Source organism: Macaca thibetana, chromosome X (genome assembly GCF_024542745.1).
Source record: "Macaca thibetana thibetana isolate TM-01 chromosome X, ASM2454274v1, whole genome shotgun sequence".
NCBI lineage: Eukaryota > Metazoa > Chordata > Mammalia > Primates > Cercopithecidae > Macaca > Macaca thibetana.
This window is the reverse complement of record NC_065598.1, coordinates 38,045,426-38,067,160: the sequence shown is the minus strand read 5'-3', so window position 1 is coordinate 38,067,160 and position 21,735 is coordinate 38,045,426. Positions and strand designations below refer to the sequence as shown.

The window sequence follows — 21,735 nt, the reverse complement described above, 5'->3', positions numbered from 1 at the left end:
TGGTAGAATTCGACTGTGAATCCATCTGGTGCTGGACTTTTTTTGGTTGGTATGCTATTAATTATTGCCTCAATTTCAGAGCCTGTTATTGGTCTGTGCAGAGATTCAACTTCTTCCTGGTTTAGTCTTGGGAGGGTGTATGTGTCCAGGAATTTATCCATTTCTTCTAGACTTTCTAGTTTATTTGCACAGAGGTGTTTATAGTATTCTCTGATGGTAGTTTGTATTTCTGTGGGATCGGTGGTGATATCCCCTTTATCATTTTTTATTGCATCTATTTGATTCTTCTCTCTTTTCTTCTTTATTAGTCTAGCTAGCGGTCTATCAGTTTTGTTGATCTTTTCAAAAAACCAGCTCTTAGATTCATTGATTTTTTGAAGGGTTTTTTTGTGTCTCTATCTCCTTCAGTTCTGCTCTGATCTTAGTTATTTCTTACCTTCTGCTAGCTTTTGAATTTGTTTACTCTTGCTTCTCTAGTTCTTTTAATTGTGATGTTAGGGTATTGATTTTAGATCTTTCCTGCTCTCTCTTGTGGGCATTTAGTGCTATAAATTTCCCTCTACACACTGTTTTAAATGTGTCCCAGAGATTCTGGTATGTTGTATCTTTGTTCTCATTGGTTTCAAAGAACATCTTTATTTCTGCCTTCATTTCGTTATTTACTCAGTAGTTATTCAGGAGCAGGTTGTTCAGTTTCCACATAGTTGTGCGGTTTTGAGTGAGTTTCTTAATCCTGAGTTCTAATTTCATTGCACTGTGGTCTGAGAGACAGTTTGTTGTGATTTCTGTTCTTTTACATTTGCTGAGGACGGCTTTACTTCCAACTGTGCGGTCAATTTTGGAATAAGTGACTAGCGCCCACAGGCCTCATCCTCCTCCATGATGCCCTTGCTGCTGACAGAGGGCACGCAGGTGTTGGCGCCCAAGTGGATACCTAAGTCACAGGTGTACGTCTGCTGCCACTCAGTCACCTTGATAGGCTGCTCCATCAGGTTCATCACCTCCATCGTGGCTACTGGGGGCACAAAGGAGGAAGTCAGGAAGATAATTATACTATTGAAAGCATGAAATTTAAATTATAGATGGGTGAACATTTACAGACTGTAAGAAAATATTTGCAAATTATGTATTTGATAAAAGTCTTGGCCAGGCATGGTGGCTCATGCCTGTAATCCCAGCATTTTGGGAGGCTCAGGCGGGTGAATCACCTGAAGTCAGGAGTGCGAGACCAACCTGGCCAATATGGTGAAACCCTGTCTCTACTAAAAATGCAAAAATTAGCTGGGCATGTTAGCAGGTGCCTGTGATCCCAGCTACTTGGGAAGCAGATGCAGGAGAATCACTTGAACCTGGGAGGTAGAGGTTGCAGTGAGCTGAGATCACACCATTTTACTCCAGCCTGGACAACAGAGCGAGACTCTGTCTCAAAAAAAAAAAGTCTTGTATGTGGAATATATAGAGAGCTCTTACAACTCAATAATAAGACAAATAACCTAATTAAAAATGACAAAAAATAGTTGAATAGATATTTCACCAAAAAAGACACACAAATGACTGATAAGTACATGAAAAGATGCTCAACATATTTAGTCATTAGAGAAATGCAAATAAAAAAACACAATGAGATGTGTATTGACATATGCAAGAATAGCTACAATATAAAAGACAAGACTTTAATAAGTGTTAAGGAGGATGTGGATAAATAGGAACCCTAATACACTGGTGGTGGGAATGTAAAATGATACAGCAACTTTGGAGAAAGCATCTATTGAAGAAAAATGAGAACAATGTTTACATGAGACTTTTATATAAATGTTCATAGCAGTATTATTTATCATAGCCAAACCCCAAAACAATCCAAATGCCCATCAACTGAAGAATGAATAAACAAATTGTGGCATACCCATCCAATGGAATTTCAGTTGGCAATTAAAAGGAACAAAATACTGATACATGCTATGTGGATGAACATCAAAAAATATTTGCTAAGTGAAAGAAGCCAGGCACAGAAGACTGCATATTGTATGATTCCATCTATATGAAATGCCCAGAATAGGCAAATCGATAGAGACAGAAATTAAGTAGTGGTTGCCTAGGCTGGGAATAAGAATGGAGATCGAAAATGGGCATGAGAGGTCTTATTGGGGTTATGAAAATGTCCTAAAATAGGATTTGTGTGATGGTTGCAAACTGTAAATTTACTAAAAAGAATTTAATTGTACACTTTAAATGAGGCAATTTTATGGTATATAAATTAGATTTCAATAAAGCTGTTAAAAAAACATTTAATAATTTAGGTTACAGGCATTCCTTTCTATATTTTGTACTGAATTTTTTCTTATTTCATTATCGAACTTAAATTCGAGGATATGTTTGTGTATCTTTTGTTAAATTAAGGAATACTTCTTAATTGAAGGAAATTCAGAAAATATATACAAAAAAATTATTTCCATAATTCCACTCCCTAAACTAAACACTGTTAGTATTTTAGTGTATACCTTTTGTAGGGGGCATCCGCTAGAGTCCTCATATTCATGGCTGCCCATTAGCTTTTGGATAATCTTTCTATACGACAGGTCCTTGAATTACATCTTTTTTTTCAGAATCGTTTTGTTATAACATTGATGAGAAAAAAAAAAAAATGATTCCTGGCTGGGGCCACGGTCTGTGTGGAGTTTGCACATTCTCCCCATGTCTGCGTGGGTTTTCTCCAGGTATTCCGGTTTCCTCCCTCATCCCAAAGATGTGCATGTTAGGTTAATCTGTGTGTCTAGATGGCCCCAGTCTGAGTGAATGTGAGTGTGTATGTGAGTGCACTCTGTGATGGGATGGCATCCTGGCCAGCGTGGGTTCCCATTGGGTACCCTGAGCTGCCGGGATGGCCTCCGGTGACCCACAACTCTGAACTGCAATAACTGGATCTTGCTTGTTTTTATTAATCTGTCTTAAATGTATGTATAGCTCACATCTATTTTAATGTTTAATATTAGACGTGTTTTGGTCTTTATTTAGAATTTTGGTGATGTTTCTGTGACCAGAAATATGCCATAGGAACCTTGTTTATATCACTCTTGTTTACATCAATCTCATCACTCTTGTTTATATCAATTAGCCTATGGGAAAGTTGGCTTCCTTAGGCATTGTACCTAAAGTTTCAGTTTCCAAGAACCTATAGACAACGTTAATTGAGTTTAGGGGATGTGATGGTTTAGAGACCTGTCTGAAAATTCTTGATTCCTCCCATCAAAAGGTGTAGACTAATCCCCTTTTCCTTGAACCTGGGTGAACATCTGTGGTTACCTCCATGACTGGAATGTGGTGGAAATGATGCTGTGTGATTTCTGATCTTATCTTAAAAAAGGCTATATCACTTCTACATAGCTTTCTTTTGGAATACTCACTCTTGAAATTTAGCCACCATGTTGTAAAGAAGCCCAGGCCACATGGTGTCAAATGCTGACTTCCCAAATATCACCAGAACAACACACTGAAGAGACTAAGTTGAATATATTGCTTAAACTGATACTTCATGGAATCTGAGAGAGTCTCAGAGCAGGAGGACAAGGTCTGATGCTATATTGAGAGCTGGGAGTTTGGTTTACGAGAGTCTTTCAACACAGGAGCTTGATTAGAATAGGATAAGGATCTTAGGATTGGTGGATACTACAAGGTAAGTGTTTTGAGGCTAGAGGCTCAAATAATCTTACAATGTAAACTCTTCTACTGAAGAATGATACAACTTTCAGGAACTCCTGTAAAAAGCAATAATTTTACTTGCAACTTTTTTCTTTCTGGGCAATAGTCTACTGGAATACTAAAGTTATACTAACAAAGACAATGGAATAGTAAAGTCAGATTAATGTACACAGTAAGCTGTGTAGGGGTAGACAGTTTGTCTCTTTGTGGACAGGCCACATGTAGGTGTCTGGCCAATGGCCTCAGTTAAAGTCTCAACCTGAAAGCCATCATCAGTCACCAGACATGTGAGTGACTGAGATTTCATGTGATTCTATCCCCAAGCTTACACTGAATGAAACAGATAGTCTCTTGTTCAAATTTCACATTTGTGAGCAAAATACATGTTGCTTTAAGACATTAAATTTTGGGATGGTGTATGTGTTATGGTTAATTTTAGGTGTCAACTTGATGAGATTAAAGAATACTTAAAAACCTGGTAAAGCATTATTTCGGAGTGTGTCTGTGAGGGTGTTTTCAGAAGAGTTTAGCTGTGAGTCAAAATAGACTTCGTGGAGAAGATCTACCCTCTATGTGGGCAGGTACCATCAAATCTACTGGAGGTCCAGAAAGAACAAAGCAGAGAAAAGATGAATGTGTAGATCTGCTAAAGCTGGGGCACACTATTCCTCTCCTGTACTTAGAAAACAACTCCAGGCTCCCTGGCCTTTGGACTCCAACATAGGAGTATAAACTCAAATTCACAGCCCCACTTGCAACTACTGTACAGGGATGTGACCTAGACCCTAGCAATCCAATGCATCCATGTGAGATTGTGGTTTAGAAGGCAGCAATCTTTGGTGCTTCCATTTCTCCTGGAGATGTGCCTAGCATCTACTGGTACAATGACAGCAGCTTTCTGGTGATTGCAAAGTTGAGTTCCTGCCACAGATGTGGCATAAGGATAGTGGCAATGCAGGCTTCCTCTAGCAATCAGTGGCAGTAGTTTATCAAGTCTGTTTTGAGGCATGGTTTCAGGTCTATTCCTGGAAGTTAGGCTTCAAGCTCAATTTACCAGGGCTCTGAGAAATTGTGAGAACTATTAATGAATGACTTTTCTACTTAATAACCAACCTGATTGAGAAATTGGTGCCAAAAGAGGTTGCAAGCAACAGATTCTCAGGAAAATAAGGGGAAATCTCAGATTTATTACCTCTTCTAATTGTTGTTGATATCTCTAAAAACTCAACCAGTAGTCTAAGACATGCTCAAATCAAAGAAATAGCTAATTATTATCTACGCTTATTAGGAATAATGTGCTCATTTTGGGCAAGACTCTGAAGGATCTAGTAGTAGTTGGAATAGAATAATATGAAAGCCTTAAATAATTAAAAATTTGCAGTATAGCCTAGCTGCTTCTAGCTGAATTTGGCAGCTTAAAGAAAAGAAAAGCAACCTCAAAGCCTTAATGTCTTATATCAAGACAAAACCAAAAAATTGTGGAACTTCTACGATTTTATTCAAAGAATCTCTTATCACTTGCAGCCACTGGAGTGAGATAGTTGAAAACAAAACTCAAATTTTGAGTCTTGGGCTGCTGCATAAAAACATTGGTTTACCAGATATTTTACATAAAAGTTATATTTGGATTAGGAGAGAGTGGGATCCCAAGAATTGAAATGGGGACATATGGCCAGACTCATATAACTCAGTACCCCAAACCCCGTATAATCTTCCTTTCTCTCCTGGTTGATGAGGCTGTTCCTTCATTCTTTGAAGACCCTGTAACAACCTTGCTAAGAGTGTTACCTTGAAAAGGTGAGAAAATTCTATTTAGCCCACTACCTCTGATTATTGCAAAACCTAAACTAAAATCAGGTCATGGCAGGCTCCAGTTGCCAAATTGCAAATTTACTAATGTATATTGGCTAGAATCATAATAGGTTCAGTGGGTGCTATACCGAGTGAAGGAAGGACAAAATACTAGATAAGGCTGAGTTCATTGTTTAAGAAGCACTTACCAGGAGATTCTGATTCCATTGTGTTAGGTTAAGATGCTGGGAGTGGTTCCAATTGTTTGTTTAGTTGAACTCAATAAGGGGGCCAGAGTAAAAGAAGTTGAGATGCTAAGTTTCTCAGCATGATATATGTGAAGGAATCCAAAGACTTAGAAATTTTGTGGTAGATTTATTATGCATTACTTATTTTACTTATTTACTCATTCAACTCACATCATTTGATAGGTTTAGTAGACCTCTACTTTATACTTGAAGCTTCTGTCATAATCTTCTGTAGCAGTGTGTAAGATACATAGGTAGTGAACCAAGTTCTCACCCTAACACATAATTAAGTCTAAAAAATGATTAACCATAACCCATTACTCATTTCCTGACCTTTTTCAAACACAAAGAAACTCATACATTCTTTCTAAAGACAGAATGCAGGGCACTCGATTTGTGACTAGAGACGGCTAATGCTTCATGGCCTTGGAAGGTAGTGGGAAAAGTATTCCACATTGCTTTGCTTCCACTGGCCACTTGAAGTAGCAGCCAGTTGTGCTATGTATTAAGTTACAGCCTCAAGTTGCATGACACTGCCATGTCCCAATTTGTGAGATCAGTACAAAATTACAAGTTAGGTCAGTGATTTTCAACTGTGAGTAATTTTGCCCACTAGAGAATATTTGGCAATGTCTATAGACATTTCTGATTGTCAAAAGTGGGAGGATACTAACTGACACTTAGTGACTGGAGATCACAAATGCTACTAAACATCCTACGATGCACAGGACAGTTCCCCCCACAACGAAGAATTATCTAGCCCAAAATATCAATAGTGCCAAGGTTGGGAAACCCTGGGTTAGGTGTATATAAAATATGTACTGGAAATAGAGGCTGAACAGCCCTGCCATCTTACATATGGAGTATGAGTCAGCAAACATTTTTTTAAAGTGCCGGATGGTAAATATTTTAGGCTTTGTGGGTCATAAGGTCTCTGTTGCAACCATAGACAATACTCATAAATGAGAGTGCCTGTGTTCCAATAAAACTTTATTTACAGAAACAGGTTATAGGTTAGATCTGGCCTGCAGACAATAGTTTGCCAACCCTTGATATAGAGATTAGCCTGAATGCTCTTACTACAGTATTTTTTTCTTTATTGTATGATGGTAATCTACAACGATTTTATTGTTTGATGATGCATTTATTTTTCAATAAACCTTTTAGTTGCAATGAGTTTTTTAAAGTGAAGCTCAGGCCCTGTAGCCTGGAGCCTCCCTTGGGTGGGTGCTCCAAGGAGGAGTTTTTGTTGGCCAGGGTTGGGGAAGGAAGGTAGAAAGTGGGTACTCATTGCACATGGAAGCAGGAAGCAGTTTCCAGTGGGCAGGGGAGTGTGCACACCACGGAGCAAGGCTGTAGGGGATAGGGTAGAGGTTAGGAAGAAGAGGAGGAGCATGCTCCCACATCTACCAACCCATTAAGTCTATTAGGGTCTTGGTTGGTCATCTCTGCGAGTGTGGGACCTGTGCCCACCTCTTCTTTGGGAGGGGAGAGGGATAGAAAGTCCCTCACCTCTCAGCCTGCCTGAGTGGGAATTGGTATGTCTTCTAAAGGGTGAGGTGGCTTTGATCCTGGGTTGCCAGCCAGCACCATGGAAGAGGTAGCTGGATACCTGGAGGATAAAGAGAAAAACTGACTGCCCCACAGACCTGAAAATGGCCACCCCCAAAGGCCAAGAATGCTGGTACCAAGAAGACATGCTGACTTTGCCGCAATGCTTGAAAAATTACTTTACAGCCAATGACAGCTCCAAGTTCAAAACTATCAAGTCACATATGAAGTGGGAAAATGTAGCATTTAAGGACTTTTCTGTAGGTTTGAATGGGTAGAGATTTCTAACAAGGCCAGGAAGTTCCATACATTGACAGAATTGATCCTCAATGCTCAGAAACATGTTACAAATCCTTACAAAGGCAAAAAAAAAAAAAAACCTGCAGATTTCCCAAGGAATTCCTTGATTCCTTATTTCCCTTCTTCATGAAGAAGCAGGACAAGTATGTGAAACTCCCCTTGAGATGAGCAATCTGGACCTGACCAAGATTATATCCAAGAAATCCAAGCAGTTTCCGGAGAAGAAGATGAAATATATTCAGGGCTTCCATAAGGAGAAACAAAAGTTCTGTAGAAACCTGACCCAATTCAAAGAGGATCACTCTGACCCAATCCAGAATGACAAGAAGTCAGATATCCCCAAGAAGCCCCAAATTCCCCAGCAACTGTGGTACACTCATGAGAAGAAGGTGTATCTCAAAGTGAGCCCAGTTACCACTACGAAGGAGGTAAGGAGGTGAAGGACTTCCTAGGAAGCAGTGGTCTCAGCTCTTGGGCAACAAGAGGCTGAAATGGATTAATAAGGCCCTGGAGCAGCAGAAGGAATATGAGGAGACGATGTGGGACTATATCCAGAAGCACCTTGAGCCAAGGTGGGGTGGGCATCACCAAGTTCACCCTCACCAAGGCTGAGAATGGCAGCTCAAGGACAAGTTTGATGGATGACCCACCAAGCCACTTCCAAAAAGCTACTTGCTGTACTGAGAAGAGCTCATGGCTGACATGAAGGACACACCCAGCAGAGAGTGCATGGTGCTATGCAGCCAACAGTGGAAGCTCCTCTCCCAGAAGGAGAAGGATGCCTATCACAAGAAGTACATTCAGAAAAAGAAACATTATGAGGTGGAGCTCCTCCATTTACTTGGAGCCTTCCCCAAGGAGGAGCAGTAGTGGGTCCTGGGGAAGGAGAAGATGTTGAATAGCAACAAGAAGCAAGCCACCAGCCTGGCCTCCAAGAAGCCATCCCAAGATGGGGGTAAGGGCAACTCAGAGAAGCCTAAGTGGCCTATATTGGACATGTTCATTTCTTTTTCTTTGAGGAGAAGTGGTAGCAGTTGTGGGAGGAGCAGCCTGAGCTCTCTGGGAGTGAGTGGACCTACCTGATGGCCAAAATGTGGAATGATCTGGGAAGAAGAAGGCCAAGAACAAGGCCCAGGAGGGAGTACTAGGCCCAGGGCAATCTGCCAGAGTCACCCAAGACAGCAGAGATCTGACAACAGAGCATCATTAGTGACTACATGGCCCAATTGAAGAACAACTGGGTGAAGCCCTCAAAAGCCATGGAGATGACCTGGAATAACATAAAGAATAAGGAGAAACTGCTATGGATTAAGAAGGCAGCTAAACATCAAAAGTGATATGAGAGAGAGCCAAGCGAGATGCAGGCATCTCTGGCTGCTAGAAACTCTTCCAAGAAGATAAAGTTCCTGGGAGAAACCAAGAAGCCTCCCATGAACAGTTCCCAGGAGCTGCTGTCCAATGGGGAGCTGAACCACCTGCCACTGAAGGAACGCATTGTGGAGATTGGCAGCCGCTGGCAGCACATCTCCCAGAGCCAGAAGGAGCACTACAAAAACCCGGCCAAGGAGCAGCAGAAGTGTACAAGGTATACCTGGGCCTCTGCATCAAGAGTCTCCCCAGGACCATGTAATTTATAAAGTACATCTCCAATAAATGTAAGAGCATGACTAAGCTTTGAGACCTGCACTCCAAGTCCAGCTGGACTACTCTGAAGTCCAATTAGGAGTCTGAGGAGAAGGACAACGAGGATGAAGAGGAAGAAGAGGAAGATGATGAGACTAGTGACTCCTCTGAAGATGGTGGGGACTCCTCCAAGTCCAGCATTGAGGATGAGATCAAGGATAGGGACAAGAATAAGGAGGATGACAAGGATAAGGATGATGAGGAGAATGGCAGGGAGGATGAAGACAATGAATCCACCCGCTCCTCCTCTTCAAGGGACTCCTCAGATGCTGACTTCAACTGAGATCAGCCCCACCCTGAGGCAGCCAGGGAGAGCCCAGGAGCTCACCTCACAAAATATGGTGGGGATAGGGGGCTGGAGGAGTCCAAATCAGGATCCTACAGCCTCAGAGACATCAGCCCTGGGGGGTCCTCCAGGGAGAGCAACCACCTGACTGAGCCAACACCAGACCAGTCCCCCACACCCCCACTACTTGTGACTTGTGCTTCTGGCTTGGATGATGTAACAGGGAGCAGAAATGAGGGGTCCCAGAGAGTTCAGCGAGGTCCTCACAACTGCAGCTCAAACCAAGGTGGGGTGGAAGTTTGGGGGGGACCCTTTCTTTTTCAGAGGGGCTTCCTGCCTGGCCTCCTGCATCGGAACTGGAGGCAGGGAACATTTCGGGAGAGGAAGATACGTGCCTCTGAGGAAATAGGCACTGCCCTGATGGCCCTCTCCCCTGTCCGCTGTAGGAAGGAGGTGTCTGGACCCGCTTATTGGGGAGGGGACAGAAGTGTGTTTTATATACATATATATTAAGCTGTAAACAAGATGCTTCATTCTGAAAAAAATGAAGCACATGATTATTAATAACCGAATTACTGACTTTCTGTTTCTCAAGACAGTTGATCATGGACATGTAATTTGCACAAAAGTTTAAGAGCCATTTACCAGCCACCCTGGGAGACAAAATAATATCAATGACTGGCTATATAAAATCCAAGGAGGTAGATCTGTGAAAGGTACATGCACATTTATTTCAAAACTTCGTAGTTTCTTTTTTAAATTTATTTTACTTTAAGTTCCGGGATACATGTGCAGACCGTGCAGGTTTGTTACATAGGTATACACGTGCCATGGTGGTTTACTGCACTTAGAAAACTTCATAGTTTCAAAACTTCATAGTTAATTTAAGAAGCCTGGGCCTGAAGATGGCAAGTTAACATGTATTAATATGTCTTCAGAAGGTGTATTTACATATCACTCAGTAAAGCATGACTTTTAATTTAGATCAATCATCATTTTCCTAAATTAATGCCATTCATTTTTATTCCAAGTGTTCATGTGCATATATTAAAAATGAACTGATAGATGTTATTGTGTTCACTTCATTAGCAGAGCTTTGCAAAGAATTAAGCGAGGTCAGTTTTAAATCAGTGATATTGAATGCTTCAAATAAAACAATCTGTTAATTCCAATGATGGCTAAATTTTTCTCACCCAACTCATTGAATCAAAGTAAAATTTTTAGAAGTTCATTCTATCAAAGTGAAATATGATATTGTTTTGAATTCTATTGGAAATTCATTTTAAAAGTTCAACATTGAGGATTCAGTTATTTGTTTTGTGATATAATACGAAAGTTATTATTTTTTTTTTGTGAAGCACAGTGTTATGGTAAAAACAAGGTGTTTTTTTTTTAACTAAATGAAGTTGCCTATGGAGCAGAAGTGTACTTGAATTGGTTGACATGCACACATAATTCAAAATGATTGCAAGAGAGCTATGATATTATACCACTCAGAAAAGGCAGTTGTCACAATTTACCAAGGCTTTATAAGCATGCGCACGGGCACACACACACACACACACACACACAGATTAATTGAAGTAAAAATATTTTCTGATAAAGTTCATATCGAATTAAAAAATGTAGTATGGCAGCACATGATTTCTCTCAAGCTGAGGAAAAATGTATATAAGAAAGTCTGATGGAAATTTAAATATTAAAATAAATTTTAAGTACAATTTTCAAATTGATATTTTGGCCTCCTTCTTCCCAAAAAGGTTGTAGTAGGCAACACCAAAGTAACATTTCCATGAAAATAAAATATTTTTTCTGGAAACATTTAAATGAGCTAAAATTTATATTTCCCTATATTTCAATTTTTTTTTTTTTTTTTTTGAGATGGAGTCTCGCTCTGTCGCCCAGGCTGGAGTGCAGTGGCCGGATCTCAGCTCACTGCAAGCTCCGCCTCCCAGGTTCACGCCATTCTCCTGCCTCAGCCTCCTGAGTAGCTGGGACTACAGGCACCCGCCACCTCGCCCGGCTAGTTTTTTGTATTTTTTAGTAGAGACGGGGTTTCACTGTGTTAGCCAGGATGGTCTCGATCTCCTGACCTCGTGATCCACCCGTCTCGGCCTCCCAAAGTGCTGGGATTACAGGCTTGAGCCACCGCGCCCGGCCATATTTCAATATTTTAATGACTACTGTGTATAACTTGCTAGCTAGTACAGTTGTTTTACTAAGATTTGTGCAAGAAGTCACCCTAATCTTTTAACTTTTATATGTGTAAAAATATAATATATAATATATATAATATAACAAATGATGCTCTTAAATATTTGCTCTAGGCTTCCTGCTAACCTCCACAGAAAGCACTTGGACTCTTAAGAAATAAATACAATGAGATAGAACAGGTCACTAATAAGGAAATAAATTGATAGTCCCTCTCTTCTGCTCAGAGCTGTTGTTGAGATGAATTTAATAATAGGATCACCAAAAAGTTGTTGAGCTCCAAATAAAAGACCTCTTAAGAACCCACTAAGGAGGAAATGGTATTTTCTGGCCCTCCACTACTGTGCCCTGTGTTCCTGTAGATATCTGTTACTTTTCAGCTGCCCGGTATCCACTGCCACTTCCCAGGGCACCCCAATTTTCTTTTGGTGAATATCTCTCCCTGATTAGGGTAATCTTGGTGTAAGGTAATTCCAGGTTCCTCCCTCACCCTTTGGAAGCCAAAGGCATCTAGCCTTGCCTACTTTGAGAACCAGGAAAGAGAAGTTAGTCTGAGCTTGACAAAACTGATACTCTTTCCCCAAACTTTGGATCTTGAGGAATTGATGCAATGAAACAAATGTAGGTCATGCATTTATTGGTTACTTCCTTCTTTAAATTAGTTGCTATGAATTCTGTGGCCTAGGCCTACAGAGTGACCTTGGTTTCTGTAAGCCCAGGCCTGATTTTCCAGCCTCTGCCTTCGGTTAAACCAAAGATCATTTCAATTACTTGCAAACAGGAATCCCAAATGACACCTCTTCCTTTAGCAGTGCTTTCCCCTACATCTATGTCAAGTAAATTACCCTATAACCTACCTACGTTGCTTGTCTCTGAGAGAAGTCATATTTTTCTAAAAGTAATTTGCACTAAGGCCTTAAGAACTCAGTATGTTACTCTTTCTAGGAGTCTTAGAATAGCAGAAAGTTCTTTAAGGAGAAGATGTTAGATAAGCTTTGAAAGGTAGATGTTCAGACATTTGGTCCCTATATGAATATAGAATGAAATGCTACAATTTATTGAATACTTTACCATATGGGTGTTACTGTGCTAAGTGAGCACTTTGCAGACAATCTTCATGATGATACTCTGAGGAAGGTATTATCATACCCATTTTTATAGCTGAGCAATGAGAGGCTTGGAACAGTAAGAATTTCCTCAAAGTCATCAAGCTAATATTTGAGAAAGCCAAAATTTGAATCTATGTTATTTGGCTCCAAAGTCATTTTCCTAGCCATTACCATGTACTGCCTCTCTGTATGGTAGGAAACTTCTGGGGAAAGAAGGATTTTCTCTCTCGGGCACTCTATAAGCATGTTTTGCCATTTCTATGTGGGAACTAGCCCAGCACATGCACCCAAGTACAACATACCAACATGGAGGCTGACATTTCTTCCCTGTGTGAATCTGGATAGTTTGGTTGGACCAGGCCAGCAGTGTCCTTGTCCAGTTGTTTTTTTTCCAGGACCCAGCTATTATTTTAGTAAATTAATGAGGTATAATTTACATATAGTAAAATGTGCAGATTTTATGAGGAGCGTTTGGAAAATTTTAGCAAAAATATACAACATGTAACCACCCAGCTCAAGATATAGAACATTTCCATCACCCGGATTTAAAGTCAGTTCCCCCACCCACAGAGGCAACCAGTTTTAAAATTACCACAAGTTGCACTGTTTTTGAACTTTAAATCCTTGTTTTGTAAGTAGGGTCCCATTCTGTCACCCAGGTAGGAGTGCAGTGGCACAAACATGACTCACTGCAGCCTGGACCTCCTGGGCTCAAGTGATCCTCCTGCCTCAGCTTCCCGAGTAGCTAGGACTATAGGTGCAAGCCCCCATGACTGGCTTATTTATTTGTTTGTTTGTTTATTTATTTATTTTGTAGAGACAAGGTCTCACTATGTTACCCATGCTGGTCTTGAACTCCTTAGTTCAAGTGATCCTCCAGCCTTGGCCTTCCAAAGTGCTGGAATTATAGTTATAAGCCACCATGCCCAGCCTGTTTTTGAGCCTTATATAAATGGAATCATATAGTATATACTCTTTTGTGTAGGGCTTCTTTCACCCAACCTAATGTTTTTGAGATTAATCTATGCTGTTGGATGCATCATAATTATTTCTTTCTATTGCTCATTCACTGTATGAATATACCCCAAAGTTTTTCGTTTACTCATTTTCCTGTTGATGGACATTTGGGATGTTTTCAGTTAATGGTAGTCCGAATAAAACTGCTCTGAATATTCTTGTCCAAGTCTTTCTATGGATATATACATGCATTTCTTTTGGTTAGTAAATACTTAGAAGTGAAATTGCTAGGTCATTTGAAAATTTGTATTCATGTCCTTAGACCAGTTTTTGATAGGATTGTTTGTTTTTTGCTTGCTGATTTATTTGAGTTCTTTGTAGATTTTGGATATTAGTTCTTTGTCATTTGTATAGACTGTGAAGATTTTCTCTATACAAATGGCCAACAAGCATATGGAAGAAATGCTCAACATCACTAATTATCAGGGAAATGTAAATCAAAATCACAATGTGATACCACCTCACTCCTGCAAGATGGCCATAATCAAAAAAATTTTTAAAAAAATAGATGTTGACATGGATGCGGTGAAAAGGGAACACTTTTACACTGTTGGTGGGAATGTAAACTAGTATAACCTATATGGAAAACAGCGTGAAGATTCCTTTAAAAACTACAAGTAGATCTACAGTTTGATCCAGCAACCCCACTACTAGGTATCTACCCAGAGGAAAAGAAGTCATTAAAAGAAAAAGATACTTGCATATGCATGTTTGTAGCAGCACAATTTGTAATTGCAAAAATATGGAACCAGCCCAAATGCCCATCAGTCAATGAGAGGATAAAGGAAATGTGGTATATATTCCATGGAATACTACTCAGCCATATAAAGGAATGAAATAATGGTATTCACAGCAACCTGGATGGAATTGGACACTATTATTCTAAGTGAAGTAACTCAGGAATGGAAAATCAAAGCACTGTATGTTCTCACTCATATGTGGGAGCTAAGCTATGAGGGCACAAAGGCATAAGAATGATACTTTGGGCTTTGAGGACTTGGGAGGAAAGGGGGGGTGGTGATGGATAAAATACTACACATTGAGCACAGTGTACACTGGTTGGGTGATGGGTGCACCAAAATCTCAGAAATCACCATTAAAGAACTTATTCATATAACCAAACACCACCTGTTCCCCAAGAAACCTATTGAAATAAAAAAACTAAAAATTAAAAAAAAAAAGCTAATGCAGGAACAGAAAATCAAGTACCACGTATTCTCACTTATAAGCGGGAGCTAAATGATAGGAACACATGGACACATAGAGGAGAATAACAGACACTGGGGCCTACGCAAGGGTGACAGATGGGAGGAGGCAGAGGAGAAAAACAAATAAACAAACAAAAAACCTAACTGTTGGGTACTAGGCTTAGTACCTGGGTGACAAAATCTGAACAACAATACCCCTGTGACATGAGTTTACCTATATAACAAACCTGCACATGTATCCCTGAACCTAAAATAAAAGTTTAAAAAACAAACAAAATCATAAGAGGAAAATATGGAATATTTCATGATTGTAGTTAACCCAATTAGATTAATTAGAATATAAGTTGAATCCTAAACATTAATTATTATCACCATCAAACTCATTGAGTCTCATGTTTTATATTTGTTTCCTATAGATGCTGTATCCACAGATCAATTTTCAAATGCTTTGCTTTCGTTTCTGTAAGTTCAACTTAATGTGTTATAGAGGTTATGAGTTAAATAAACATTTGGATATGACCTAAAAAAAAAGAAATTTCTAGGCAATGAGGAAGGAATATATTACATTTCATTAGAAATGACAAAGATGTACAAGTTTACATTCCTATCAGCAACGTATGAGCATTCCAATTACTCTACGTCTTCACCCACACTTGAGGGGGTGTTTTTTATATTTACCATTTTAGTGAGTATGTAGTTTTATCTCACTGTGGTTTTAATTTGTATTTTCCTCATGACTAATAACATTGAGCACTTTTCATATATTTATTGGCAATTTGGATATCTTCTTTCACGAAGTGCCTGTTCAAGTCTTTTGTTCATGTTTTTATTATTGTTGGCTGATTATGAAAGTGTATGACACCATACTTGACCAGCCATACAATCTTCATTCTAAATGCATGTCAGAAAGCTTAATCACTGACTCAGTGACATTCAATAGTTATCCAAAGCTAAGCTGAAAGAGGTCATATTTATAAGGATTGTCTTGCATTAGATGTTTCTGCCTACTCTTCAAGGCCAGAGGTTTTAAACCGGCAGCAACTGACCAGCTCTGGACTACAGAAGCATTTTGTTCAGTTATTATTTTCACTGATATAGTTGCTAATATATTAAAAGTCAAAATAAATCTGGCAACACAGGGCTTATGCTTCCCTCTGGGAATATTGGCTGAGGCTGAGTAGTAGTAGATGCCCTTAGACTGTGCATGTGCTTTCCAGTTTGACACAGCCCCAGCCCCTACTCCCTATTCTCTTATTCCCAATCTGCTTCACTCACTTACATTGCCTAGTGGCCTCCATAGACATGGGGGAATTTCCATTCTGCTCACAGAACCAGGCTGGGTTTCTGTGAGAAACTAGTTTATTATTTCCCCATGAATGTTGTGAAATAGATAGTTCACCACATTTCCCTCTTAACGCTACAAATGCACAGGCAAATTTGTGACTCAATTGCAAGAGACTTCATACATTTTATATGTTAAACCTTATATTTAATCTTGTCCCTAACCTTATCATTCTTTATCTTGATTTTTTTTACCTAAAAGATCTTGCAGAAAATGTATTTAAATTTTTTTTGGAACAAAGCCTCTGCATATCTATTAGGAGTCGTTTCTTAAAAAAAAGGATAGCCAGCCATTAGCTATGGAGCCCACATAACTCATTTTCTTCTCCATCTCATGGAGGATGGTCAAGGGGAATGAGGTAGTGTTAAAAAAATAGAAGATCCCCCTCACCATTTGACATGGGTGTGAAATTTCTCAGCAGGCCCTAGGCCTAGAAGCTCTGAAGAAAATAAGATCCCTGGTGAAAACAAGAAGGAACAGAGTTTACACACATCTGGTCAGATCATATTACAAAAAAATGTTGCTATATCACTACACATGTATTGAAATGATAATGCAGAGAAACTGGATCACTCATACATTGCGAAAGATAATGGAAAATGGTATGGCTACTCTGAAAAAGAACATGACAGTTTCTTACAAAACTAAACACATGCTTATCATACAACACAGCAATTTCACTCTTGAGCATTTATCCCAGAGAAATGAAAATATATGTTCACACACACACACAAATGTACGTGGATGTTATAATATTCAAACACTGGAAATGACCCAGATGCTCTTTAAGGAGTGAATACTTAACTGTGGTATAGCCATACCATGAAATACTACTCAACTGTAAAAAGGAACATGCTATCAATATGCATAACAACCTAGATGGATCTCCAGGGAATTATGCTGAGTAAGAAAAGGTAATCTCAAAAGTTTACATACCATATGATTTCATTCAGTCCATAATGAATGAATTTTATATAACATTCTTGAAATGAAAAAATCATAGTTATGGAAACCAGATTAATGGTTGCTAGGGGTTGGCCGGTGGTGGTGGCAGAAAGGAGGTGGTTGTGGCTATAAAGGGTGCATGAGGAGTTCCTTGTAATGGGACTGTTCTGTAGTTTTAAAATTTTATAATTATTATTATTATTGTAGAGACAGGATCTCACTATGTTGCCCAGGCTGGACTTAAACTTTTGGGCTGAAGCAATCCTCCTGCCTCAGCCTCCTATGTGGGACTATAGGCATGGGCCACCACACCCAGCTATTTTCTATCCTGACTATAGTGGTGATCACATAACACTACAAATGTGATAAAATTGCATAGAACTAAATACACACACGCGACTGCGTGTACAACTGGTGAGATCTGAATAAGTTTGGTAAACTGTATCAACATCAATTTCCTGGTTGTGATATTGTACTATAGTTAGGAAAGATGTTACTATTGAGGGAAACTAGGTAAACAGTAAATGGGATCTCTCTCTCTCTCTATTACTTCTTAAAGCTGCATGCAAATCTACATTTATCTCAAGATAAAAAGTGAAAAAAAAACCCACTACACAAAAGTATTGATTAAAAACTTAACTTCAAGCCAATTTAAGCAATATTAAAGCAAAAGGATTTAGGTAATTATGTACAATTTAATAACATAATATATATTGTCCATTATATACCTTATTGGTCTGGCAAAGAGCCTGTTTCAGTTACTATGGCTGTGTAACAAATCACCCCAAAACTTGGTAGCTTGAAATAATGACAACATTAATTTTGCTCATAAATTTGTAATTTGAGCAAGACTCAGTGGAATGGCTCATCTCTCTGTTCCATATGGCATTGTGTTTTTTTTGTTTGTTTTGTTTTTGTTTTTGTTTTTGTTTTTGTTTTTGTTTTTGGAGGGGAAGGGATGCCTAAAGACTGGGGGCAGAAATCATCTGAAAACTCACTCACTTACATGTTTAGTGATCGATGCTGACTGATTTATGCTGAGATCATGGCTGGAAATGTCAACTGGGACATCTCCATGTGACCTCTCCATATAGGTTAGGCTTCCTCATAACATGGAGTCAATGATGAGAGTCTCCAGAAAGATAGAGAGCCCAGTGAAAATTAATCATGTTTATGAGCTAGCCTTGGAAGTCATACAGTGTCACTTCTGCCACAGTCTCAGTCCTGTCCAGATTTAAGGGGAGTAAACGTAGACTCTTGATATAGGAGTGTTAACATCACAATGTAAGGTGATCGTGCTGGAAGGGATATACTGTGGCCATCTTTGGCAAATACAATTTAGTACAGGGCTGACACAGAATAAATAATATACAATTTTAATAAATGAAAGGAGAGAGAGGGAGAGTGAGTGACTAAGTATATGCTTTGTTACCTCTTTTTGCACCACCCTTACCCTCATCTTTGCCCTGCTGGGTAAATACCTTCAGTTCCACATTTTGAAAACCTGGTTCTCAGAAATATGTTAACACTTCTCTCCCTAGAATATATTGACTGTTATGGTGGCTTTGGAGTGTGTCAACTTGGCAAGGCTCAACTACGTTTTTAAGATATCCCCTTCCTATATGTTGCTGGTTAAAGTGGGCCACAAGAGAAATTCTTATGTAAGATTAGGATAGCAGAAGAGAACAACAGCCATTTTGTAACTCCCACATCGTCACTGATCTGCTAACTGTCCTCATTGGAGAGAGTCAGCAGCTGGGCTTTAACTGCTCCACTCTCCCCTGACTCCTCTTTCCGATGCTTCTACTCCTGCGTAAGGTATGTGGGTTTAGCCCTGTGATGAAGGCTCCCCAGCTTCTACAAAACAATCATACTATTCGGTCCGTGCAAAGGTAATTGCAGTTTTTTTTGCCATTTCTTTCAATGCTAAGGTCAGAGTCAACAAGAACTGTCACAGGTTTCAGCCCATCCTTGTCTTCAGCTTGTGCTTGTGGGTTCCAGCTTACTATTGCTTTCCCTCATTTCATAGCCATCTTCCCTTCCCCAACTGCCTGCCCTGTGGACTTTAAGCTCCAGCATCACAAGTGGCAAAGACAACCTTACTCAGACTACTTAACCAACTTCCACCAATTGTGTAAGGTTAAATCTGTTTGTGTGTGTGTACCTGTGTGTGTAGTGGTTTTCTTTCTCTGATTGAACCCTAGATGATACAGATGGCATCAGAAGTCCCCAGATCAAGTATTAAACTACATGTGAATTAATTTTAAGCAGCTTTATTGAGGTCTAACTGGTATACATACATGTTGATTTTTTTTCATTCATCCCACATTCAATATATATTTAAACCTCTACTATATCTCTATTCATATAGTCTTCATTTTCAATAAGACAGTTTCTTTAAAAGTGGGACAAAGTGTGATTTAACTTTTGATATTTTTGAAAGATCTGTTAAATAAATAGATGCGAAAATATTTTTTGTGGGAAACTCAACCCCATTTTTCTGTGGTGGAAAAGAGATGTAAATATTCAAGACTTTTCAGGAATAATTTTGTTTTATTTGGGGACTTTTAAAGGCCAGATGAAATGCTGGGATTTCAAGCTGTGAAATAGATGTTTTGGTTTTAGGCAGGGGAGGAGGAGGAATATTTATGTACATGCTGTTGTTTAGCTTTCACGTATGCTGTGTCTTTGTAGCACCTCCTGAGGAGCTGGAGAGAGGAAAACAATGAGAGAACAAAGACCCTCTTCACACACACACACACACACACACACACACACACACACACACACACACAGCCATTCCTGGGTATTCTTTACTCTCTGGCTCTGAGGAAGGGGAATTGAGTTGATTTGGTAATTTATCCGAAATAGTCTTCATCAAACCATCTCATGATAGTCTTACTGACAAAGGCTACTTAACTGCTTTTAAACCGCATAAATCACAATTTAAAATCTGTTTCACAGAGGGAAACATTACTGTGACTCATTTTTCCTTGAAGATGGATAAGCAGCAGCTCATGCATTTTTAGAGAGTTCATATTTCTGTGGAGCTACATCTATTTTGCAATTTAAAGACTTCATTTTCGGCTGGGCACAGTGGCTCACGCCTGTAATCCCAGCACTTTGGGAGGCCAAGGCGGGGGGATTACTTGAGGTCAGGAGTTCGAGACCAGCCTGGCTAACATGGTGAAACCCCGTCTCTACTAAAAATTCAAAAGTTAGCTGGGCATGGTGGTGCACGCCTGTGGTCCCAGCTATCTGGGAGGCTGAGACAGGAGAATTGTTGGAATTGGGAAGGTGGAAATTATGGTAAGCCGATATCATGCCACTGCACTCCAGCCCAGGTGACAGAGCGAGACTCCATCTCAAAAAAAAAAAAAAAAAAAAATTTCATTTTCATGACTGATATTAAAAGCCTGTAAGACCCCTTAGACTTTGTTTAATTATGTGTAATGTCCCGAGTACCTAGCATTTTTATGATGTCTAAATGTTGAAAGATTTAAAGCACATCACTTGGCCAGAGCTTCTGAGTCTTCACACATCAAAGTATACAAATGAAGAAAAAATGTATACCTAAGTTTTATCTAAATTAGACCAATGCAGCTGCTACACACCTGGGACACACTGGGATGACTGTCCCAGTTGTTAATATATTTAAATACTTCCATACTGGTTGGTCAAGAGACATTGCACCGAGCTCTATAACACTCCCCGTCCACCTGGCACTGAAGCCACCTCTGCTCCTCCCCCAGGACCCCACAGAACACTCTTTGACACAGCAAATAAAGAGCTATTGCCCACCACATTGGGCTGCCTTCAGGACCCTGTGCCAATACTCAAGCGGGTCTTCAGTCCAGTACCTGTGCTATATACAGGTATTAAATATTTTGGCTCTCTCTTGTATACAAATGTGGTGGAGAAGGGCCTGGCATGGAAGTTGGGAGATTTAAGTTAGAGTCCTTGATTAACCTCTGATATGGTTTGACTCCATCTCCATTCAAATCTCAACTTGAATTGTATTCCTACATGTTGTGGGTGGGACCCAGAGGGAGGTAATTGAATCATAGGGGCTGGTCTTTCTTGTGCCAATCTCGTGATAGTGAATACGTCTCACAAGACCTGATGGGCTTATCAGGGGTTTCTACTTTTGCCTCCTCCTCATTTTCTCTTGCTGCCACCATGTAAGAAGTGCCTTTTACCTCCCTCCATGATTCTCAGGCCTCCCCAGCCATATGGAACTGTAAGCCCAATTAAACCTCTTTTTCTTCCCAGTCTCAGGTATGTCTTTATCAGCAGCATGAAAATGGACTAATATGACCTCTCTGAACCTCAGTTTCTCCCATTTACT

The 21,735-nt window shown here is 39.7% G+C and overlaps 1 protein-coding gene and 1 pseudogene across 1 annotated transcript in view; both read left to right on the top strand.

Moving 5' to 3' along the window:
- The window catches only part of DYNLT3 (dynein light chain Tctex-type 3), a 752,500-nt gene that overhangs the window by 146,759 nt on the left and 584,006 nt on the right, over positions 1-21,735 (top strand). The gene's annotated exons all lie outside the window — the stretch shown is intronic.
- On the top strand, positions 6,456-9,552 carry LOC126945737 (nucleolar transcription factor 1-like; annotated as a pseudogene).